We start from the raw sequence: 27,583 nt of genomic DNA, 5'->3' as shown, positions 1-27,583 counted from the left end.
GTATTTCGGATTATTTCTATTGTTAATGTCCGGCTCAAATATGGTATAGAGTAAACATTGATAGCAAGATTACATAAGTAATTAAGATATGTTTTAGTCATAAGCGTCACCTATGACCCCACCTATTTTCTGTCAATTAGACTAAAGTTGTCATGGTTTTTGATTATATGTTAATTTTGATTGGTCAACCTGAAACAGTCCCCAAATTCGAATCTAAAATGTTAATTCCAAAAAGCGTCACTTTTACATGCGCTCTTTGATTCTCGTTCTGTTTTGTATAGACTAGTTGCAATAATCATGGATATTGCTAACCATAGACTATTGAAACCTGTATCGACTACATCCAATAATGAGGAACAACGTTATTTTTTTAAGGTAGAATTCGCCAATAAAGGTTTAGATGCTGTAAATATTAGCAATATTTTCCATAAAAAATCTGAACAAAAAACCATACCTCATTACTTCAAAAATAAAGCTACACCTGTTATTTCTTATACTTACACCAAGTCTATTGCATCCAAGATTTTCAACCACAAGAGAGTTTTAGAGGCCTTTAACCTCAAAGATACGAAATCCAAGCCTCCGGATTGCTCATGTGCATCGTCACAATACAATTATAGTCCAGCTGGTCATGTTATTACTGGTGACCTTGGCATCGTAACCAATGAACAACTTAGAGAGTTGTTAGCCAAGGGACCAAAATATAGAATCCCCCAGCCCATCAACAGGAAAATGAATTTCAAGTTACTGATGGATGCAGTTGAGGACTATACAAGAAAATGGATAAAGCGCGAACCAGACAAACCAGAACTGGACACTTTGTCTGAATGGATCAAAGCTATTCGATCATGCATTCAGAGGCGCATACAAAAACTACGATGTAATATGAGTACAAGAGTTACTTACCCTTTCAAGAATCCGGATGTTGTGGATGCTTTATCCTCTTTGCATGACAAATATGTCGTTGTTCCAGCAGATATAGCCTCCAATAATATTGTCTTCATGTGTAAAAAACATTATTTGCAATGTCTCACAACAGAGCTTGGAATAAAACTACTGGTAACCCTACATATTCTTTAACATCATTTACCAAGGACGAAATTTTACAAAATCATAAATCTGTCCTTCTTTCTTTTGATATCAACATCAAAGAAAACGAAGAAAATTTACCTTCCTTATACTGGATACCTAAATTACACAAAACTTCATATAAAGAACGATACATAGCTGGTTCTTCAAAATGTTCAACTAAACATCTTTCCAAAGTACTCACTTCTATTCTTTCTACAGTTAAAGATGGGCTTCAAAAATATTGTGATGAGATATATTCTACCAGTGGTGATAACCAGATGTGGATTCTCAAAAATTCGAAAGATCTACTGCTTAATCTTCGATCACAATCTTTACAATTTTGCAGCAACATAAAGACTTTTGATTTTTCTACGCTATACACTACTCTTCCCCATGCTCAGTTGAAAGATCGACTTCACCATCTCATAAAACAGAGCTTTTTCTATAAAAATGGGAATCGTAGATACAAATTTCTCGTTTTGGGTTACACTAATTCATATGTTGTCAAGAATCACACAGAATCTTCCAGAAAATATACTGAAGATGATATTTTCAAAATGCTTGACTTTTTGACCGACAATATATTTGTTGAGTTTGGAGGATTTATATTTCAACTGACAGTCGGTATTCCAATGGGTACTAATTGTGAACCCCTACTGGCCGATTTATTTTTGTACTCGTATGAAGCAGAATTCATTCAGAACCTTCTAAAAGACAAAAAGAAAAAGCACCTTGCGAAATTCTTTAATTTGACTTTCCGATATATAGATAATGTTCTATCATTGAATAACCCATATTTCAGCCAATACTAACATCTCATATATCCCAGCGTACTTGAAATTAAGGATACTACTGATACTAGAAGGACTGCTTCATACCTTGATCTTTTCCTCAATATTGATGCAGATGGACGACTTCACACGGAAATCTATGATAAACGGGACGATTTCAACTTCCCAATTATCAATTTCCCATTTCTCAGCAGTAACATACCCTCTGCTCCTTCGTATGGTGTTTACATATCACAATTGATACGTTATTCTCGTGCATGTTCACACTATACGGACTTCATATACAGAAGTGTGCTCCTTACACAGAACCTGCTTCAACAGAGTTATGAGGACAGATTAAAATTGACACTCCGTAAATTTTATTCACACCATCGCGAATTAGTTGATCCATATGATGTGTCTTTGACCAAACTAGCTAAGGACATTTTTATCACATGGTAGATTGTGGTTTTTCATTACGTCGTCTAATCTTTTAATTACCGAACGTGACTTATTCCCGATTGTGACTGTTTTGCTGAGTGTGAATTCGCATAACTATAAGACGTGTTACGGTACTTATCTATCCCAAATTCATGTATTTAGTTTGATGTTATATTTGTAATTTTCATCAGATTTTGTCAAATTGGTTGACGTCTTTTCTATTAAATTCATGTGTTATGGTAAAGAAAATTATTCACCGCCTTCATTTATTAGTTTTGATTTTGTTCAACGTAATCTGTACGATTTTTATGTTTGAAGTTAGATTCAAAACAAACCGGACATATAAATATATATATATAATATAGTTAATTGCTATTGATTAGTATTGCAATGTGCATTGTGTTTAAATGTAATATCAGTATTTAGTTCTATTATAATCTTATATCAATACTATTTCTATCTTATTTTTTAGACATATTTTTCAAATATGACGTCATATTTGTGCTGTTTCAGAAATTCAAATGTCTGCATGACGTAATATTGTGCCTTTTCACCATTTCGTTCGTATGTGACGTCATGGTTATAACTTTTTTCGTTCAGGCCTGGTTTGTCACTGAGTCGGGCGTGTCTATTTTCTGTGTTGGTCTTCAATGTATTATGTATTCGGGTTTTGTTTTCTGTAATTAGTTAAGACGTCAGTTTTATCATGTAAATCTTTTTCATTTGATTAAATTTACTGTTTGCAATAGCATAAATTGCAGGATCTGCTTACCCTTCCGGAGCACCTGAGATCACCCGTAGTTTTTGGTGGGGTTCGTGTTGTTTATTCTTTAGTTTTCTATGTTGTGTCATGTGTACTATTGTTTTTCTGTTTGTCTTTTTCATTTTTAGCCATGGCGTTGTCAGTTTGTTTTAGATTTATGAGTTTGACTGTCCCTTTGGTATCTTTCGTCCCCCTTTTTCTATATGATAAGGATGTTCTTATCACAAGCAGAAAACCCTAGCCGCATTTGGCACAACCTTTTTCAACTTTTGATCCTCAGAGCTGTACAACTTTGTACCCCACCCCTTTTTTTAACTTTCGAACTTTTATATCTGGGCGTCACTGGTAATTCTTGTTTGGACGAGGCGCGTTTTTGACGTAATGAATTTTAAACCTGATGCCTTTTGTTATCTATTATTCATGTGTTTCTTTGCCTAATCCGTTATCCTATTTATTTGTATTGTAGTCCTGTATTATTATGTTGTCATTTTAATGTTATATTTAACAATGCCATCAAAGTACCAGGTTCAACCCACCATTTGTTTCTTTAAAAAATGTCCTGTACCAAGTCAGGAAAATGGCCATTGTTATATCATAGTTCGTTTCTGTGTGTGTAACATTTTTACGTTGTGTTTCCGTTGTGTCGTTTGTTTTCTCCTATATTTGAGTGTACTATAAGACGTGTCACGGTACTTTTCTATCCCAAATTCATGTATTTGGTTTTGATGTTATATTGCTTATTCTCATCGGATTTTGTCTAGTGCTTAGTCCGTTGCTGTGTGTGTTACATTTTAATGTTGTGTCGTTGTTCTCCTCTAATATTTAATGCGTTTCCCTCAGTTTTAGTTTGTTACCCCGATTTTGTTTTTTGTCCATGGATTTATGAGTTTTGAACAGCGGTATACTATTGTTGCCTTTATTTTCACTTCTCCAGTACTTACTTTGGCTAAAAGAACATTGTCTTATAGTTCAGACGCACAGTCTTGCCCTATATAAAAATGTGGATGCATCATGGAGATCTTCAGATACATACATCACCACAGAAAAAATACACTGCAGTTATTGTTTTTGTTAATCCAGTACCACTTTACAGTGCCTGGTTGCTTATTGTTTTCTTCCATTTGGCAACATATCTTCAACATCAGAAGTATGTTTTCACTTTTACTGCTGAAATACTTTGAGATCTTTAAAATTTGTTTCCCAGGATTTGTGCCATTTTGCCATGTGCTTCTGCAGTTCCATAGCCTTCATTCAACTGTTTCAAATTGAGCGAAAGGAAAACCAATAGAAGCCCCAACATCTTCGTATGCTTGCATCAATTAGGGTCTTCTGATATCTGGCTCCAGTGTTTTCGAAATCTACAATTTTGATCCTTTCCAACAACTTTTGGTCATAAATTATATGATATATACGTAATTTCTGTCTTAAAAAGTTAATTAGGCAAACGAGAGAGTAACAGAAATTCTGATACTGATATCTTTATTTCGTAAACATGTGCATGCTTTATCGGACGACTATGTGAATATCCAATATGAATTAGCAAAAAAGGTTTAGATGCAAACAGTCAATATAGCGAGTGGAACATGGAAATTCATGTTTTTTTTCAAAATGGTCATCATTCAAGATGGCTACCAAATCAGAAGTCCTCATATGACAGTCCTTGTCATCTGTGATGAATATACCATACGACTATATAGGAACCTTCCTGCAGCAAGCACTTAACTAATTAGTCAAAGTGAACACAGTCACCGAGGAAATGCAAATGTTTTAAGGCAGTATTAAGAGTATTAAGTTGTACTTCTTTGTGTAAATGTGAAAGACAATGTGATAGAATATGATAGACAAATACAGCTATTGTTAGGTTTTACAATACATGTACAACTCATTTATTGGGTGATATTTTAACGTCAATTGAGATCATTAAATTTTGAGCAGTTGATTTTCTTATAACATTACTTGTATGATATGAAATTCATTATGTCTGCAATCAAGGGTTTTGAAAGATGTTTCAAATCAACAATATCAACAAAACGAATTATCGTGTAATCAGCCAACTATTATAAATGACAGGTATACAATTTTTGTTTGCTTTATTTGTACTTGTAATTCTCTTGTTACTTGATAGAGGGTTACTGCTCACAAGGAAGCTATTAAATCAAGAGTTCCAAATGGTGAAGTTGAAATCATCCCTTCGTAAATTTTACGGACGCCATCACGAGTTGGTTGACCGTTATGGAATAACCATTTCACAAATGATATCGGATATGTTCCTCACGTCGTAACTACAATCCCCTTCCCTTTCATGAATTTGACCTACCGAATTAGACTATTTACCGGATTTGTAATCACATAAGCAACACGACGGGTGCCGCATGTGGAGCAGGATCTGCTTACCCTTCCGGAGCACCTGAGATCACCCCTAGTTTTTGGTGGGGTTCGTGTTGTTTATTCTTTAGTTTTCTATGTTGTGTCATGTGTACTATTGTTTTTCTGTTTGTCTTTTTCATTTTTAGCCATGGCGTTGTCAGTTTGTTTTAGATTTATGAGTTTGACTGTCCCTTTGGTATCTTTCGTCCCTCTTTTATGTTGAACAAGCGGTAGTATGAATATTGCTTTTAACGTAATAGGTCATTTTAGGATCATTATATAGCTCATACAAAAACATTTGTATATTTTCAACAATGTACATATAACGCAGATTTATTTTTATCGAATTATGTTTTTAGAGCTGTACCTATTTTGGTTAAAAAATTTCAAGATTTTTCAAGATGGCCGCCATTCAATATGGTTACATTTTCAAAAATGTATTCAACAAGGCAATTTGAATCATAACTGTTATTCTATTTACCAGGTTTCATGTCAATTGCTTCTCTAATATAATTGTAATGATTTTTTTTAATTTATAGAGATCAAACGTCCGCCATTTTGAAAATTGACGCCTATTCCGCCAATTTCGACTTTCAGAGTGGCTCCATAGCTTAAATTGTTGTCCATGACATTAACTACTACTATGCCACATTTCATGCTTTTACAATCTGAGTGATTTTGTCAAATATCTGCACAAATCGACTGGACTATATTAGATATTAGATATTATCAGATCCTATAATGATATATCTAAGATAATAACCAAAACTTCCCCTTCAAAATACCGATTCAGGGACAACAAAGGGTAGTCGAATTTGTCCTATAAATTGTGGGCAGATAGATCTTAATCTGATGAACACGTTTACCCCCTGTCAGATTTGCACTAAATGCTTTGGTTTCAGAGGTACACGCCAAAATCTACATTTTACCCCCTGCTTTGTTTTTAGCCATGGCGGCCATCTTGGTTGGTTGGTTAGGTTACCAGACACATTTTAAAAACTATATACCCCAATGATGAGTGTTGCTAAGTTTTGTTGAATTTGGCCCAGTGGTTTCAGAGGAGAAGATTTTTGTAAAAGATTACAAAATCGTATAAAAAATGGATAAAAATTTACTATAAAGGGCAATAACTCCTAAGAGGGTCGACTGACAATTTAGGTCATGAAACTTATTTGTAGATCTTACTTTGCTGAACATTATTGCTGTTTACAGTTTATCTCTATCTATAATAATACTCAAGATAATAATCAAAAACGGCAAAATTTCCTTAAAATTACCAATTCTTGGGCAGCAACCCAACAACGGGTTGTCGGATTCATCTGGACATTTTACGGCAGATATCTCTTGACCTGATTAACAATTTTACCCCCTGTAAGATTTGCTCTAAATGTTTTGGTTTCAGAGATCTAGATATAAGCCAAAATCTACATGTTACCCCTATGTTCTATTTTTAGCCGTGGCGGCCAACTTCGTTAGTTGGCCGGGTCACCGGACATATTTTTAAACTAGATACCCCAATGATGATTGTGGCCAAGTTTGGTAAAATTTGGCCCAGTAGTTTCAGAGGAGAAGATTTTTGTAAAAGTTTACGGACGCCAAATGATGAGAAAATCTCACTTGACCTTTCAGGTCAGGTGAGCTAAAAAACGATTAAAAAATATCGACGAGTAGAAAGACGAATTGCAAAGTAGAGCCAAATCGCCATTTTTTTTTAAATAGAAAAACTAATATCACCTTATGGGAATGGCACCTGTTGTTCGCTACTAGCTGAAGAGGTTGTAAAATTTTGAAATCACAGGAAAGAATTCCAATATTTTTTTTTTGGCATTCAGTGTAATAATAATGAAAATGTTCTGGTCAAACAAAATCTCCAATTAACAAAGACCTACATGAGATCACAAATACCATGCACGGATATGGATACAACCATATCAGCTTGTTTTGTTGGGTTCTAGATTTTTTGAACATTCTTAGTTACAGCAATCACTAATCACTAATCTTTGGTCTGATACACTGTCACATTTAGACAGAAAATTAGGTTCATCTTCGACCTCCTTACTGCAACATATTGCACTACTCCATTGTATAGAGGATTATTAATAGATCTATATCGTCTTCGATAAGTAATTGACGAGCAGATGTGCGAAATCTTGTAAGACTCTGTCTTTCTTCAAATTGTTCTACACTTAGTATATCATTTTTTTCACAATCACAATTTGATTTAAAAGTTACATAAGTTGATCTACATAGTTTTTCCTTTAAACTTTTATAGATATGTTTTATTTAATCTTTCAAAAGGCATTTCTAAGTTTTCTGTAGTTTATTGGGTTATCCCCTATCAGAGGATGTTAACAATTATTGACCACTGAAAGAAGTTCCAAGACGACATGTGCCACGACGGTTCCGATGGATCCTTTGACGAATACAATATCATAGATTCTAAAAAAAAGCGCCTTGTAACAATAAACTCATCATAGATACCAGGATTTTTACTATTTTTTTATATAAATATATATTTACGGCAGACGATGACACGCTAGTTCCAGCTATCTTTTTGATCTGTACTAGTATTCAATCATTGGCTTAAGTTTACCGTGTTAAAATAATTTTGTAGTCTTTCCCACTCAGTTAATACCGTAAATTGAATATATTGTTTTTTTAACCCCAAGAATAATTTTTTACAGTCTTAAAAATGAAATTGTTCAGCAGGTCATTCAAATTTCTAAATTCAGCAGTTGCCAGGTTAAAAGCACCTAACATATTGCAACTGTATAACAGAATGGTCCTGGATATGATGGTATGATCACTTTCATGATGATAGATTTTATGCGTGTTTGTTTGATTGAAAATTGATGTAAATTGTTTAACAACTTGAAATAGGCTTTACCACCATTTAACATAAGTGTGAATACAGATAAAACAAAGTTTGTATATTTAACAATACAAGACAGATTGATTTTCAGGTTTATAGACATTTTTTTTGTACAATTAGTCCATGTACTGTGACTGAGGAAAAATATTATGAAAAGACACTAGTATTCTTTTGTACTGGCAAACTATAGATATTGTTTTATTCAAATTTGCCTACATATGATTCCTTGTCTGAGGTTAGCTTAACCGGTCATGTGTGGTTTTGTCAGCTCTCCAATGGTTGTATCCGGTTTTCGAATTTTTGCCACGATCATCACTGAATTAAGATACATGGATATAGGAAGATGTGATATGAGTGCCAATGAGAAAACTCCATCCAAATAACAATCTATAAAAGTAAACCATTATAGGTCAATGTACGGCCTTCAACACGGAGCCGTGGCTCACACCGATCAACAAGCAATAAAGGGCCCAACATTACTAGTGTAAAACCATTCAAACGGGAAAACCAACGGTCTAACCTATATAAAAAAACAAGAATCGAGAAACATGTATACATAATGACATGTCTATTAATTGTTGAAATGTTCACCTGCTTAATATGATTTGTACCGCGGTTAATGTTATTATTTGTGCGAAAATTATTCTTTTTTTACCTGTATCATTTAATGCCCCAGTCCCACTAGACCACAATCGTACCACGCTCACCGCGATATAAAATAATTAAATGCTCAACAGTGTCACTTCTTTGTGTTTCATGTCTAAATTTACACCTTGCAAGTAAAGAGTTCTGCTTTGGTTGAACATATGTAAGAAACTTGTCAAAATGGACAGAAAGTTTCTTTGCATCGTCTTCACTTAATCGCCATGTGTTATAAATATCTCTTCCTTTTTCACCAACCCACAATAGTAGATAAGTAATTTTTACCTTCTCGTCTTTTTCGTCGAGCGGTCCATCGAGGATAAGTCCCACGTGTTGTTTGAATTTTTATACTAAGTATCAACTAGATTTGTTGAATCCCAGTTCATCTGAGTCTGTGGTACTCCGTTGAGATCAGTTTCCCGTATTTATCTGACACCATGTAATATTCTCTGGGGCCGTATATATGGCGATAAAATTTTATCATTAAATACAAAAAATTAATATTACCAGTATGTTCCAGGTCGACGGATTCACACAGAAAGAGTTTGAAAGCAGAGAAAACTGTGTATCTTATTATCGGCATGACTTTATCAGATGACAATACCAATACTAAAATAAGGCTTACGCATAGTTATATACTTTAATTCAGTCACGGACCCGCGATATCACGGATGTTTTCTAGTATATATAAATTTTTACATTTTTATCTATACAAGAAATGGAACATGAATACATCTATCACCAAGGGTCAGATTTCCACTCTCGTAATTACTTGGATAATAGGCTGGTAGACTTAATAGTAAATATGTCAAAGTCATAAATCGTTTGAGAGAAAACAAATCCGGGTTACACACTTAAACTGAGGAAAAGAACGAAACAACAGAAACACTGAAGTGCAACAAAAAACAAAAAGATAATGCAACACACACAGAAACGCACTACCAGATAACAACTGTCAGTTTCCTGACTTTGTACAGGACATTTAAAGAAAAAGTGGTTGGTTGAACCTGGTTTTGTGGCTAGCCAAACATCGTGCTTTTATGGCAATGTTAAATATAACACTAAAATGACAACATTACATGACAGGACTATAGTACAAATGAATGCAAGAACATGCAGATAGAGAAATACACAAAAAAGACAATACAATAGCACATTTAGACATGCTAATAGTTATCAAAGGTTCCAGGCTTATTATTTAATACGTCAGACGCTAGTTTTGTCTATAGATGACTCATCAGTGTCTCTCAGGTTAAAATAGTTAAGAAAGCCAAACAAAGATGAAGAGCATTGATGACCCAAAATGTCAAATACGGTTTAGGTTATCTATGCAAGGGATATGAAAACGCTTATAGTATTTAGAATAATTCATAATTGTGCAAACAGTAACTTTATTAAAATCACCATATAATTGACATACATGTCAACACAGAAGTGCTGTCAAACCCCAGAATAAAAACGAATACGTAAAACAACCTAGGTCAGCACACAAATAAGCACATCAGAACCACGCATTGTCTGACAAAAGTGACGTCACAGGTAAATTAAAAAAAATAGATATATTTCTAAAAATTCTTAATATAGTTCAAGAATCAAGATTAGGTTTGAAATTATGGTATTTGATGTATTTATTAACAATTACAATACAGAATTGTGTGAGTAATTAGTTAATTATATATTAATTGTATTATCTAGCTATGTCGGTTTTTATTCTGAATCAAACTGTGAAACAAATAAATCGTGTACGATTAGTTGCCCCAAACTAAAATCTTATAAATGAACTGGGTTATTCGTAATCAATGTAGAATTTTTTAAAATTTATTAAAATGGTCCTAAAATTGAAACACAAATACTTACTTGATTGGTATAAACGCTTTATGCTAAATTGTATTTTTGCAAATAAAGCATTGTAATTTACAAAAGTTTACCCTAAACACAAGAATTTACGGACCGGGCGTTAAATACCATCACTTGAAGAAAAACAGCAATCACTATTTATATATGACCAAAAAGAATTAAAAAGACAAAACACATTACATTAGTCGAAACGTTTAGGATCCTGAATATGTAAATTTAAAAGCATCGTGGATATTGATATATGCATATTGACTGCATTACCATGGGTAATATGTATAGTTCCGAGGATTCATTAACTGCAATTTGATATGAACCCATTGATTATTGTACATCCCGAATACTGGACAAAGTTTCACACTTGAGGTCGCATCCGTCATGACATGGACTATCGACTCATCTTGTCTCAGGGAAAATTCATTTCTTCGTCTGTTTATAAACAATCTAAATTTTCCTTGAACTTTTGTACCAGCTGTAAAATCACTGACTGATTTCAATATCTCCCGAGAAGAACCATTGTGAGAATACAAGTTAATTTTATCACTATCTTTTGTTTTACCAACAAAGAAAGACCATCCACCCACGTTTTGAAACGCAACGGAGTAGTTTTTGTCTACCTTGGAATGTTCAGCCAAACCTATCTCTAGAAACAAAGTGTCAGTAGTAATTGTTTTGAGTATTGTGTATGTGAAGTTCACTTCATAGTAGATCAACTCATTATTTCCTACGCAAATGTTCGAAATCGTTCCCTCATAGTTCTGTAACTGTGCATCATCACTGCTTAAAGTGCCAATGGTATGAACATTACTTATAATTGTATTATCAGCCGATATAAATATGTTTTTATGTAAATATGTTCGACTAAATCTCATGTCTAATATATCATCATCACCTGAAATAGATATAGATATAAAGTTACTATATGTGGTATTCGAGATCCTAATTAATTGACAAGGAACGCATCAGCTTTGACAAATTAAAGACTTTCAAAACGTTAATATGCGGAAGATGTTAAAGTATACATTAGAGTGCTTGATGATGAACTGAATGATCAAACTGCTAGTTATAAATAATAAAATACGACTAGAATGTCTGATGGAGTTATATTGGCATACTATTCACTAGGTTAATCGCATAATATATATAATTTTGACAAGAATCTTCAGAAGGTAGAGTTTTAGAAGACGATGTTAGATCATTATATTGCCACGATACTATTGTGATTTTACACATGTATGATTTGATACTTTATTTGTTAAGATTAACGAACGTTATGATAAACTAAGGTAGCGCGATAATGCATCATAAAATTGTTACGTTTACAAATGGGTGAAATTTAATACAACATCGTTGTCCGTGGTTGTCGTTGGTTCATGTTTGTCATATTTGTTTTTAGGTAACTGTTGATATAATTATAAATAAGGCCGTTAATTTTCACACAATTTTATGTCAGGGTCTTTTGTTGCCGACCTTAATGTATTGGTTTGTTTATCTCATTATTGAATGCCGTACTGTTGCCTGTAATTGCGTACATCCACATCTTTTGTTGAATAGTTGTGTCAATCTTACCACATCTATTTTTGTTTACAAGAGATGTTCAGTTACAATTACACGCTGTTCAGCCAAGAAAACACGATAATATGTAACCAGATCAAAACGTCATATTTGGTTCATCTTACAATAAGTAGACTTAAAAAATAGCACGATGAAAAGCTATAAGTATAGTATGCTTAAATGCGGTAGACAAATGTTTAGTATGACACAACTTACAGGTGTCAAACCCATGCCTGTCAACTGACCCGTATTCTGCAAGTGTGACCCGAGATTTTCACAATTCTGAGGGATCACCCGGAACACCCGCCGGGTCATTGAAATAACCCGGGAATTCCGAAAATGACCCGATTTCACCCGTATTTCTTATCCTTGAGATTGATTTCATAAGTAATATTCCTTTAAAATACCGGCAAATTCGTAATTCTTCCATGAACAGGAAGTTCATCTAGCTATGTAAACTGTCAAATTAAGTGACCCATTAAGTGCATGGCTTCACTTGACAGCTTTGGTGTCAAACACACTGTTAATTAACACCAATTACCTTAGCTTTAGGTCGTAAATAAATTGCACCATCGGTTACAAACTGAACTAGAGTTACTTCCCCTTATTTGTCACCATTCAAAATTATTCCTTATATTTACGTTTTATGGGTGAAAAAGATTAAATTATTCAAAATATAAAATTCAAATACATATTGAAAAATAACTATTCATTATTTTTATACCTTTATACAATTTTAAAAAAAAAGTTGAAAATTATTTTTTACATTTATACTTCCTTTAACTGTATTACTATATTTTATCATAGTCTAATTTCCTTGTTGAAGAAAAACAACCGACCGTGCAAGGGCTATATAGCCAGTCAAGGTCGTTTTAAACTTCCATTTGTAAGAAAAACAATATGGATAAAGGCTGCATAGTGAAAAGACTCAAACATTTAAGAATTACATAATATTCTAATGTTTGACGATTGTAATATTTTTTTCAAAAAGTAAAGCACATAAGACTTTCACAAATTTATAAAAATCTTTAAAAGTGCAATGAAATAATATTTAATAAGATTTAAAATGACTTAACAAAGTGAACATTCATTGATGTTTTGGTATCATTGATATACATTCTGCAAGTGTGACCCGAGATTTTCACAATTCTGAGGGATCACCCGGAACACCCGCCGGGTCATTGAAATAACCCGGGAATTCCGAAAATGACCCGATTTCACCCGTATTTCTTATCCTTGAGATTGATTTCATAAGTAATATTCCTTTGAAATACCGGCAAATTCGTAATTCTTCCATGAACAGGAAGTTCATCTAGCTATGTAAACTGTCAAATTAAGTGACCCATTAAGTGCATGGCTTCACTTGACAGCTTTGGTGTCAAACACACTGTTAATTAACACCAATTACCTTAGCTTTAGGTCGTAAATAAATTGCACCATCGGTTACAAACTGAACTAGAGTTACTTCCCCTTATTTGTCACCATTCAAAATTATTCCTTATATTTACGTTTTATGGGTGAAAAAGATTAAATTATTCAAAATATAAAATTCAAATACATATTGAAAAATAACTATTCATTATTTTTATACCTTTATACAATTTAAAAAAAAAAGTTGAAAATTATTTTTTACATTTATACTTCCTTTAACTGTATTACTATATTTTATCATAGTCTAATTTCCTTGTTGATGAAAAACAATCATTACAATCCATCACATTGTTCATTCATTCAGTCACGTCTCAGTCATTACAGCTGAACGGACGTGCTGGGCCAGCTCTCCTTTACCCGCTATCTTCGATGAGGGTTTACAGTTAGATATCAACGACTTACTACTTAAGATGACAGAAACCGATCCATGCCGTACAGATAGACGTAGCGGTTGGCGTACCCGCGTTAACATGCACTCCAAAACCATTGTATTATGGGGAGTGTTATGCCGATTAACGTCCGAGGGCTGTATCCTAGGCTGTTGGGTGATACGACCTTCATTTCACTGCCTCACGGCTTTGGTCCTGATAATGCTTCCTGTCATCTTTCGAACTACGTCCGAGATCATCTACCAGTACTCCATCATCGAGGCTAGCGGGCTGCCAAGCTGACCAAACTGGCCCTGAAAGCAGCCGTTAGTGAAGAATAAACAACAAAATAGTCAAAAACCAAAAACAACTCACCAAAACCAAGATGGCGGCCTCCATATTGCGACCTCCACTACTTGTTCCTGACCCATGGCTCCAGAATATTTAAAGCTCACCAAACGCCTTCGGGCACCGAGCCGACCGTGCGAGGGCTGAAAGGCCAGTCAAGGTCGTTAAACACCACCACATATATATATGAAAAACAACCGACCGTGCAAGGGCTATATAGCCAGTCAAGGTCGTTTTAAACTTCCATTTGTAAGAAAAACAATATGGATAAAGGATGCATAGTGAAAAGTCTCAAACATTTAAGAATTACATAATATTCTAGTGTTTGACGATTGTAATATTTTTTTCAAAAAGTAAAGCACATAAGACTTTCACAAATTTATAAAAATCTTTAAAAGTGCAATGAAATAATATTTAATAAGATTTAAAATGACTTAACAAAGTGAACATGCATTGATGTTTTGGTATCATTGATATACATTATAAGAAAATGTACCATAAATATTGAAATTCAGCTCGAAAAAGTTTTCCTAACTGACAAAGATGGTGCTTTTGAGGTCAGTGTTTACTTAAACTATAGAACAAATTCTTTGAAATAAACTTCTGCTGAATAACAAAAAAAAACATATAGACCATCTAGAGGAAAAACTTACTTGTCAACTATTTTCCTTAAAATTGAGGGTTATGCGCCCTAATACTATGACTTTATTTCAGCTTTTTAGAAAAAAAAAGATAGTTATTTTGAATAGCACTTGACTTAAGAACGGTGATGTTTCACTGCAATACTTAAAACACTTGTTAGAAATTGACGCACAGAAATGTGATACATGTACAATTCAGAATATACTTGATTTCAATGAAGTCAAACTGAACATAAAATATTAAGAAAGCTTTGAAAATTGAAACATTTTGTTGATGTTAAAGAGGTTTGAATTAGTGGACACCTTTAAAGCGAAAAGCTTTGAAAGCAATTGTATCTGAATACAATTGATTTTTTCTTTCTTATCTGATAATTTAAAATGCAGGAGGCCTCAAATCTAAGTGTGTGCTATTTGATTTACGATTGTCCACCCTTACAATAGGAAAAAATCCGACTAGTGCCATAGACGACTCGACCATCTAGGCAATATGAACGTATAGTTTTTGTTAGTCGAGTAATGCCTGTCCTCGTCGGCTTTGTCAAAGGTTGCAACACTGTAAATGTATATATAGTGGCATGTGAATTGTATTTGTAACAGCAAATAAGCTGTTTAGTCCATCGTAAAAGATGATAGTTTTATTATACATTCCGTCAAATCAAATTTTGACTTTGTGATATACGTCTCGAAATATTACAACTATAGATATTTTATTGTGTGCAATATTTTGGAAAAATACACTTCGGAATCAATCGATTTCTGTTTTAAATCAAGTATTGATGATAACATTGATAAAACTTGCAAATTTTGAACGTACAATAAACGTGATGAAATGTTATTCACAAGTACCTCTTATGGATAGAGCTAGAACGGTTTCGGATTGTGTTAATCTTTCTTGTTTATATTAATAGGTTTTACATTTCCTCATGAATGACGCACATAACAGTCCAATGAATATATGAAATATAGCTTATTGGTTTAGGTTTTAAATTTATGTATAATTTGCTAATTTATGAAATCAAGTATGTTGTATTTATATCTACAATAATATGTTAAGGAAAATTAGTTATACCTACACAATGCTGAATATCAGAAATGATTATTTTACGGTGATGTTGTTTGTAGAGACTATAAATTTTTTCTCTAATTTTTGTGCTTATTCTCACCGGTGTGAAAAAAATATTTCTCCTCACTAGTGAAAAATCTGTTCTCAGCAAATGATTGGTTGAAATTTAATTGTACCGTTAAATTTACTTGTTTTCTTCTGAATTTTCTTATTGTGACATCATGAAAAAAGGAAACCATGCCTGATAACGTCAAATAAAAAATACTCAACTTTTTCTCAAATCTTTGAAAAGGAAGGACAAAAATCATAAGAGAAACATATTCCACTGTAACTCGTGTATTATGACATTTCCTCAATCTCAACAGGTAAATTTTAATTATTTAAAAAGCTTGGCAAGGCTTGTGCTTTAGATATTAAAATTTAACTGTCTCGAGTGGAGAAATATCGCAATACACTTGTTGCAGTTGTGGAATCTATATATATCTGTAAACGCTAGTTGACTGACAAACCTTATAATTAAAGGATATCAAATTAACACTATTGTTAAATCTTACAGTATTGTTTAGTCGGGACTAACATTGATTTTTGTCTGAAATTCATAATTTAAAACCAAAATATATGTGGTCATATATATGAACAATTCATTTATATTTTGTCCTTGCATAAAGTCATGCGTTTATCTAATTTTTGTGCTATTTTCGCATTTCTAAGCGATGTGAGAAAAAATGTTTCTCATCACTTTTGAAATATTTGTTCTCAGCAAATGATTGGTCGAAATATAATCATGACGCAACACTTTCTTGATTTCGTCTGACTTTCCTATCATGACGTCCTGAAAATTGGCAACCATGCCAGATGATGTCATATGTAAAGTACACAACTTTCTGCAAATCTTTGAAAAGGAAGGATAAAAGTCATTAGAGAAATAGATTCACTGCTTTAACTCTTGTATACCGATACTCCTCCACTCTCAACAGTTAAATTTTAATTATTTAAAAAAACGCGCAAAGCCTTGCACTTTAAATATCAAAATTAAATTATTCGAGTGGAGAAATATCGTTACATACTTGTTACAGTGCCCAAGGGGGGGGGGTGTATTTTTAGTGGTATGAGTGTGCCGCAAAACAGGGTATCTTTTTCATGCCCTGCTAGTTAGAACAGGGTCCTTTTTCATGTCCTGCTGGTTAGAACAGGGTGGCGTTATCGTGCCCTGTTGATGAGAACAGGGTCTTTTTTTTTTAAAAGTATCTGTCTAGAACAGAATCGCTTATTTAACTGTTTAAGATACAGTTTAGAACCTGGGTCTAGAACTGCATCTTTTTATACGGTCTAGAACATGTTCTGTGCATGTACAGAGCAGGGTATGTTTTTCTATATTTTTGTTTAAACAGGGTATGTTTTTCAATGTTTTCTGGTTAGAACAGGGTATGATTTAGCAAGTGCTGTCGGCACAGTTATACCCGAAAGAATAGTCAGTAACCCCCCCCCCTCCTCCTCGGTTGCAGTGATGCAATCTATATTTCGAGGACTGTTTATAACGTCTTTAAATTGAATCCGTGTAATGTGCACCGACTTATACTTTAATCTGCGCTTTGTACCGATTTATTATGTTCAATCCATTTTCACAGTTTGTTCTTCTGTTGTGTTGTTAATCCAAATTACCAGCCTGGGGAAGGTTTAGCGCTCACGAACATTTGAGACTCGCTTTATTCAGTATATGCTTGTCCCAAGTCAGGATCGTTTAGTTCACTGTCTGGCCGTGGTTCATGTCTGTTACAGACAAATTTGATTAGATTTGGTGTAATTTACATTTTATTGATTTGGATGCGCAAAATATCAAAATAAAATAAAATAAGCAAAGGGTGAACTTTTAGAATTGTTCATCAGATAAAAATGAATTCATGAAAATTAATTGCTAATGTTTGTTCCATCTGGCGAACTTCAGTGTACAATACTAAATACATTTCACCTGACTGTTTATTCTCTGTGACAGGATAATTCATTGTCAAAATTATTTCATTTCATAAACGTTTTACAAAATTCTACCCTTTAAAATAATTTTTTGTTACAAATTTTCGTCTACTCAGAGTATGTATGCAGGGTTTTAATGATTCCATATTTATCATTTCTAAGCTATTATGAAACTTTATTACCAAAGCATGGATCTGAAGTACAGGATTTGACGTTAAAAGTTTCATTGTAGTTACAAAGTATTGATGTATTCGTTTGCAGTCTGACCCTGACTTGATCGCCTTTACCACAAGTAATACTACATCCCGACCATGAACTCCATGTTGTCCAGTAGCATTCCTTTTTTGACTCATCTGAAAGGTAAACGAAGCATTAATATTGCATTAAAAGAAATTGAATAATGAAGAGGACTAAATGATTATATCAATTTATACTGCACACGTTCTATTTGAGCAGTCAACATGCGTTGACTGTATACTTCTATGTCATATACAGTCACTGACCCGATATCACTTTTCCTCATGAATATTTAAATAGAAATTGCCGAAATAATATTGAATTATTTATACCGTCTCTTCAACCTGTTCTTGTTTCAAATGCATACAATGATGCGTGGAACGACTCATCATTGTTCTTTTGCAATTATTGGAAACACATATTTAATTTGTTAATATTTTTTGTTTGCAACCTATAAATCATTATGTTTTATGCTTATGGTTGATATTTAAATCCATACTCAATCGATTTCGTTCACCATCGAGTGTTGGTTTCAACAGGTAAATGTAAATTTCATTCTGTTGTATATTACTCCGCGAGCATGATGTGCGGCCTTTTTAAAGGGTATTTCCCCCAATATTTAAATCAAATAAATAATCTTATCACATTAAACAACAATTGAAAATGCTTTTTTTAGATTGCAGTATAAAGGCAATAATAGTGCATTGACTTGACATATCAACGATATAAGGATTCGGCCCGAAACGGGGAAATAGCTCGGCACTGCCTCGCATTTCCTCGTTTCTAAGCCTCATCCTTATATCGTTGATATGTCAAGTCAATGCACTATTATTGTCTATGTATTACAATATATGCCAAAACAACTAAGTTCTTTTGCTAAACAAATGCTAAAGGGGTAGGTCTGGTAAGGGCCGATTATATACAAGTTATAAATATCAACTCAGATGGATAGTTGTTTATTTGAAAATCATACCACATCTTTTTGAATTGATATTATGCATGTAACCTGTTGATTAAACAAACGTATCTACATTTTCATGCCCCACCTACGATAGTAGAGGGGCATTATGTTTTCTGGTCTATGCGTCCGTTCGTCCGTCCGTCTGTCTCTCTGTTCGTTCGTTCGTTCGTCCGTCTGTCCCGCTTCAGGTTAAAGTTTTTGGTCAAGGTAGTTTTTGATGAAGTTGAAGTCCAATCAACTTGAAACTTAGTATACATGTGCCCTATGATATGATCTTTCTAATTTAAATGCCAATTTATAGTTTTGACCCCAATTTTACGGTTCACTGAACATAGAAAATGATAGTGCAAATTTCAGGTTAAAGTTTTTGGTCAAGGTATTTTTTGATAAAGTAGAAGTCCAATCAACTTGAAACTTAGTATACATGTTCCCTTTGATAAGATAATTCTAATTTTAATGCCAAATTAGAGAATTTATTCCAATTTCATTGTCCACTAAACATAGAAAATGATAGTGCGAGTCGGGCATCCGTGTACTGTGGACACATTCTTGTTTGTGGTTAATTTAGTAACAAAATGTTAATTTATTACTACAAAAAGGCTAGGCTCACATTACCACGTACGATATGGACGGGTTTGTTTGAATTCAACGTCAAATAGCAATAGGTTTCATAACGGATGAGAATAGGATAACGCATGATTTCAACTCGATTTGTTTAATTTCAATATAATAATAAATTGTTTGACGAGTTTACTATTACCATTTAATAACATGTTTATTCTCTGGTCAACACTATCATTGTGCTAAAATTAAAACTTCTGCGAATCGTTGTCTGGTCTTTTGCACGTTTTAGTACGGCGTAATATGTCCTTTTCCGGCGTCAAATTCATCATCAGACATTTCAAGACCTGATGTAATTACATTTGACAAAACGCTGATTGTTTAGTGAAACGGATGAAAGTTTTGTATACTATTGAACAAATCTTATCGAAGTTTTTAATGATGTTACAGACATTGTGTCGTGAAGTTTACGGAGAAAAATCCGTTATCGGTTTTTTTAATAGAATTTTGAAACATGAAAATATGAATGAGATACAGCGTGGTTACTGTTTCTGTTAATTTTTGTTAATTCATACCGTTGGATTTATAAAATTCTTAGGAAGTGTTTGTTAATACTAAAGAATGGTAAGTAAAATATCAAATCTCATATGTTCGTTCCATGGACGAAATGAAAATAGTCTTAACCTTTGAAAGTCACATGAAATATCTGATTATGGAAGAAAGTGAAAATACGCCACTAAAATAAGAAGAATAAATTCTCTTACAATTTGCTTTTCCCATTTGTTTTGAATAAGTGTTTCAATTTTTTCGTTCAATCAAATCAACATGACGAGTTTCAAACAAAATTGTTTACTAGTGTCTAATTGTCTTACATTGTGACATGCAAAAGAGTGGAGAAAAAACAACAAAGGGATACACAAACTCATAAATCGAATACTATAATTGTACAACTTACATGTTTTAAGATGAAGATAACCCATAATCGTATAAAGGAGTAGGTTCAGTAAGACCCCTTTTTGGCCCCAAAATATAGCAGTTTTACAAAATTGTTAAAATGGAAACTTTTAATTATTTTTTGGAAAGTATAATGCTTCTGCTACATAAATATGGACTGTTTTTGACAATACAATGTACATATATCGGGTACTAGCATCATTAAGTCATGCTAAATTACTGAAATCTTCACAATTTCAGCATTTTAGGTAAATCTTAGACGGTTTCCGTCTTAAGGTAGCACAATACAAAGATTTTATAACTCCAACTCCCAAGTTTTAAAATGCTGTAACTTTCTTAATAATGCTTGAAAATTTCTAAAAGTGGTAGTTTTGGATAGCTAACAGATAACTCTTTCAACTAAATGCAATGCTAGTATTATGCAACAATTATGTAACCAATTATAATGTTAACTTTGACTAAAATATTTTTCACCAAATTTCCACTTTCAAATGAAATTAGCTTCTGCATAGATATCCCTAGAGGGTTGATTTTATTATATGTTGTTCCTATGGCCATTATCTACAAAAGGGTTTCTCAGATTTGAGACAGAATGTATAGAACAAATTTTACACCTAATTAAACATTATCTTCTTTTATGTGCTTAGGATGGTTACACTAATTAGAGATTTACGAGAGACTGGAATACAATAGAGACAATCTGAGACATACTTTTGAAGCCCATGATGTGTTGATTAAGATTTCGTTAAAATTTTCTGTATAGTTAAAGAGATGATAGAGCTAAATTCATTCAAGTGAACTTACCCAGATTTTGCCACTAATTACATAATAATTGATTACATAATGATTGCATAATAAAAATATTGCATTCATTTAAAAGAATAATATTTTATCTATCTATATATACCTCTTTTATTATTTTCTATGCATTCATAAGAAAGTTACAGCATTTCAAAGGTTAGTGATTGGAAGTAAAAAAATCTTTGTATTGTGCTACCTTAAATGAAAGTGTCCGAATTTGTGTTCATTCTTGATATTGAAATGTAAGTTGTATTTGATGATAATACACAACATATATAAAGGTTGAGGATGAACACGGATGCGGCCACTTCCATTTTTGACAAAAACCATCTGAAAAGTGACATTTTTTGGCATATTTGATAGATTTGTCATATTTAAGCTAGAATCTGAGCTTTTTTAATCAGTAAATCATTTAAAAACTTTCACAAAAACTAGTTGAATCAACTGAAATAGACACTTTAGTGTTTAAAATAAGTCTAAAATCTTTTGTCAGATAGACTTGAAATTTGAGGCCAAAATCGGCCCTTACCGGACCTACTTCTTTATATTACAGACAAATTTAAATAGATTTGATGTAATTTACATTTTATTGAATTGGATGCGAAAATTATCAAAATAAAATAAAATAAGCAAAATCATGGTAAACCTTTAGAATTATTCATCAGATAAAAATGTATTGATGAAAAGTGATTGCTAATGGTTGTACCATCTGGTGAACATCAGTGTACAATATCAAATACATTTCACCTGTTTGTTTACATGGTTTATTCTCTGTTACAGGATAATTTATTGTCAAAATTCATGAACGATTTCATTTCATAAACGTTTTAAAAAATTCTACTCTTTAAAATATTTTTTGTTGCACATTTTCGTCTACTCAGAGTATGTATGCAGGGGTTTTAATGATTTCATATTTATCATTTCTAAGCTATTATGAAACATTGTTACCAAAGCATGGATCTGAAGTACAGGATTTGACGTTAAAAGTATCATTGTCTGTGGAAGTTGAAGATATTCTGTGTTTCCAAATGACATTACGATAAAAACAATTAAATATTATTGTCAGCATCAGACAACATTAAAATTAATGTTTATGTTCACAATGCCGTCGTCTAAAGAATAACATCAATGTATTACAATATAATGCCCAACAACTACCCATAACGAATGCTGATTCGTTTGCAATTAAAGTAAGGTTACCTCAGACTGAACCCCATGATCAACCATTTCCAATAAACACGAAACATGTATAAAACTGGGAAAGTAATTTATTTGTTGGTATCAATTTTCGTATTTTGAGCAAACATATATTTGTGGGGTCCTAAATTCGTGGATATTCTGAAATTGCTAGTATTGAATTGGAGCCATACAAAAACGAAAAATCATGAAAATCATCATATGTTGTTATGTAATCATTTATCATGTTTATTGAAAATTGCAAAAAGGTGTTTGATTTTCACTGACTATCAATATTCCTCAAATTGTAGTTACAATAATTGCTTTCGGAAATACATTGAATTTATCTAGACCTACATGATGCACACGTGTAATCAAATGTGATGACACCAATAAACCCCAGATCGAAAGATTAACAGATTTATGGTCATCAAGGTTCGTAATTGAGGCCATAAGCATGTCACTTACAACAAACGAATACCTAAAAAAATCTTACATATGTACTTTGAATTGTTAAATTAATTCTTAAAAATAAAAAAAGCAAGTTAAATATAACATCATAATTTTTTGTATTCAAATTGTAAGAAGATAACATTAAGTCGAATACACTCACCGAAATTCACCGATCAAAACAATTTATGTTACTTAAGGACAAAATGATAAAATCCTTACCATCAATATAAGTACTTTCACAGTAAACTAAAAGTTTTTTTAAAGACAATCATAGAATAGAAGTTTATACTTAAAGTCTATAAATATACGAGGGTATACGTTACTAGGTTGGTTTTATTTATTTATTAATTGTCATTTGCTTTGAACTGGAATTCAGTATGCATGCGATACATCTGCTCATAATGTGTATCTGTTGATTGTGTAAGTTGTTTGTGTGCCTCGTGTTGGTCTAAAGAAACACCACTTTTCCAATGATTGTTACAATGGCATGTGACAACCCGCTAAAATTGTTTTAAATTTTATCATAGCTTTCTATTTGATTTGGGTTGTTCTGTACGTTGACATACATTATGTGCTTATACTTCTGTCTGTTGGTCACATGGTTTTGATAGTTGTTTTATTGGTTATAATACCACCTATATTTATGTTTAAATCAATACATATATTTGTACACGAGTTTGAAACAAAAGTAACTATATTTAATCATTTAGTATAAAATTAGTTTAATAAATTGAGCGAAATATCGTCTGTTAAACATAAGTTTACTGTCTCAAATTTCAAAAACCTTTACATAGATAATTGCATTAGTGCCTTTTCCGCATTCATTTGATTTAAATGTGCATGCTTTTTATGATTTGTTCATTGTGTGATTTGTATCGAAGGGACACCATAACCCAAACTATCCATATGACAAAATCAAAGGTACTTTATTCAAATGATTTGCACCACGGGACTTTGTCCCCTTTGATTAAATTACCTTCCTTAGCTTAAGATTGAAAATATAATCTATTTTGGATTTGCGGATAATCCAGTCCTTTTCCGTCATGTATTTAAAACTAATGTTTCTTTAAAAACTTCCTTTCGCGGATATTTTCAAAAAATGCTGCTAAGGGAAAATGTTTAAAATTTTGACTTTTTACGAAATAGGAAGGTTGAAATCATCATGTTTGTAAAAGAATTTAGCCGAAAACGTAAGAAAGCAGGTAAGTTAAAAGTTATTTAACTTTAAAATTCAACCTACAAGGTGTTTCCCTGTATGCGAACAAATCATGAACAATATCTTCTTGCATATGTAGTTCTGCTTTGAATCTTGCTATTTTACGATTTTCCGTCATTTCATATGATCTTATGTAGCAATTATACTATGGTTTCGCTTCCGATTATTTAACTAAAAAAAGGCCAAAAGATTTCAGAGTAGACAATGTCCATTTGTACACGGACAAAAGCCTTAAAACATGTACAATTCACCTATATGCGAACAAATTGTTCATTCGACATAGATATGGGCATATTGGCATTTTTATTTAAGGGGCTTATATAATCCTATTGTAATAGATAACGTCATGATAAGGCAAAATGGCCGCTATGCGAATTAGCAAATTACCCCAAATTTTGCCATATGCCCACTTTTGATAAAATTTCGGCTTTTGTTTGTTTTAAGTTTCCAGATATTGACAGAAGTAGCGCAAAGGATTTGACATGATTTGAAGATTTGGCTGAATGGCTGAATTTATCACATTTGCGATTGGTACCCAAGTAATCATTTTGAAAGAAAAAAAATATGCTGTTTGCCTTTTAATGGTTTCATCGTGGACTTCTACGAGACATTATCGATGAATTCGAATTAGTTGAAGGGTTGAGATATTGTTGTATCGTCCGAATGTGTCAATCACAAAACATACTCGAAATTCAAACTTACTTTTGGTATTTTTTAATGGTGAGATTTGGATTTTTTGTCTTACAATTTATCTTAAATAAAGGTATCTAAATTTTTGAAAGTAAGTTTAAAAAGTAATTTCAATGAGTTTTGGGTTATCTTTTATTCATTTAGATCGAATCGCTGAATTCAAATCTGTTGATTTTCCGTCGATTTTTTGTAAACATGATAAATAGGGATTAATATGTATAAATCCTAAAACATTGGCACAACAAGGAGAATGTTACATATTTCTGAAAAATACGGATGCACACATATCACACAGCATACTGTTTTGTCATGACATGAACCTGACAGAGATGGGACAGCATTTTTGCGACTGAACATTTTTATCATATTAGCAGCGGGTTTCGAATACAAGTTATTGCAAATTGAACGGCAATATGGAAATGACTGTAGGGACCGACTAACAATACTTTACTAAATAATCTTGATAAATAGTTATCTTTGTTTTACGGAAAGGTATATATTCTTGTCGACTAATTATCATATTGTAACAAAGCCAAGACGTATACTAGGTTGGAAATTGTACCAGTATCTCTATGCAATACATTTTCAAATGTATATATTACGTTTAAGAAAAGTGTTACACAGCCAATTTTGCATAGGTACTAATGTCTGTACCAAAAATCTGTAGTACTGAAAATCTACTTTTCATATTCAGTACTATTTTGTTACTCTAAAAGTATTGTAATATTTAGGTACCTGTATTTTACAGTACATGATTTGTACTTGAAAATTTAAATACTACATATTTTTGGTTACAACGTTACATTTTAAGCATTTTGATAGTATGTCTACTTCAAATCTCTTAATATTATGATTTTTAAACATGGAATATTGTGATCGCTTTTGGTATTATTTCTGTACCAAAATTTTAAGTACAAATCAAGTACTGTAAAATACAGGCACGTAAATAGTACAATAATTCTAAAGTAAAGAAATAGTACTAAATATCAAAAGTAAATTTTCAGTACTACAGATTCATTAGAATTTAAGTACAAAAATAGTACTTATGCAAAATTGGCTGTGTATGTAAATCCTTTATCATAAATCGAAGGAAACTCAAAGTATTTTTATATTGAATTTAAACGTCTCATGTCTAACAGTGTTTGCTGTTTCAATACCAACAGAATAACCGACCGAATGCAAAAACCAATATATATATCACTAGTTTAATCAAGCCGTATGCTAAATGTCAAATATAGCTTTAAATGTATTTCAAAGATTTTTTGATACGCCTCTATGAGTGTGTTTCTTTTGTGTCCCACGTAAGGTCACAATTAAGACACAATTAATAACTTCACTAGACACATTGTTTAAATGAAATACACCGGCTCGGAGTTTCTCCTGATCTATGTTCTCAACAAAATTTTCAAAGCGCAAAATTTTCGAAAGAGCAATAGAGCAAAGTCATGTCCGGTAAACTAATTTTGCCTTTAAATTATGCATACTTACACTGTGTAACAGAACATTTCTCCTTTGTGGTGAAGAATGTGGCGACACCTGTTACAACTAATGCGATCAAAATGAAAATAATGATAAGAAATAACAACCACAATGAGATTTGAATCTTTTGACGATAGCAATTTTCTGATTGTCTTTGCTCAATTGTATGTGATATAATGGGATAGTCATTATGAGGATCTTCCTTATAAACTGAAGATAACTTGTCGTACGTATCATCTGTTGTCACTTCAATGAAATCGGAATCAGCAATTGCTGTATTGAAACTTCTGTTGATATAAGTATTTTGCTGATTGTTTGTCATAGTGGTTTCTTACTGCAAACTACAAGAACAAAGAGATTTAGTCAGACACAAACAACACTACTGGTAAACACCTTTCCACAATGTCTGACATGGTACATTGATAGGTGTTTGTTGATAACAATATTATTCAATTATGATTGTATCAATAAACCAATTTTATTATTCATGTATATATCTATTTATCATTTACAGTATTTTTGTTGATATTTATGTCGTAAACGTTTTGGATGATTTTATTTATGTCTATAAATTCGCATGTCAAAAATGATTTGGTGCGTATTATATAATATTATTCGGAAAACAGATGCGAGCATAAACATACAATTTTTCTATAACCAATATCTTGGGTTCACCTACTGAAGAAAATAAATCACCAAATGTATTATATAATCTTGTTCGATATAATGTCCATTTTATTTTGATCATAGTATTGTAGACATCCTTTTTCGAATGAAAGTTTTTCAAACCCGCGTTTATATATTTGAAAAACATTGGCTGCATACACATAAAAGTTACATAACATGTTTCGAATTTGAGGCTTTCAAATCTATACAAAAATGAGAAGATGTGTTATGAT

The 27,583-nt window shown here is 32.6% G+C and overlaps 1 long non-coding RNA gene across 1 annotated transcript; it reads right to left on the bottom strand.

Moving 5' to 3' along the window:
- Nucleotides 1-10,630: 10,630 nt before the first annotated feature.
- Nucleotides 10,631-27,019, bottom strand: LOC143082675 (uncharacterized). The gene is made up of 3 exons (XR_012980436.1): nt 26,694-27,019; nt 18,339-18,509; nt 10,631-11,672 (listed from the first exon to the last, which is right to left on the bottom strand). It is a non-coding gene; the product is annotated as an uncharacterized LOC143082675 (long non-coding RNA).
- Between the last annotated feature and the right edge of the window lie 564 nt (nt 27,020-27,583).

Source organism: Mytilus galloprovincialis, chromosome 7 (assembly GCF_965363235.1).
Source record: "Mytilus galloprovincialis chromosome 7, xbMytGall1.hap1.1, whole genome shotgun sequence".
Lineage (NCBI taxonomy): Eukaryota > Metazoa > Mollusca > Bivalvia > Mytilida > Mytilidae > Mytilus > Mytilus galloprovincialis.
The sequence above is the reverse complement of the archived record's forward strand: the minus strand, read 5'-3'. Positions and strand labels throughout refer to the sequence as shown.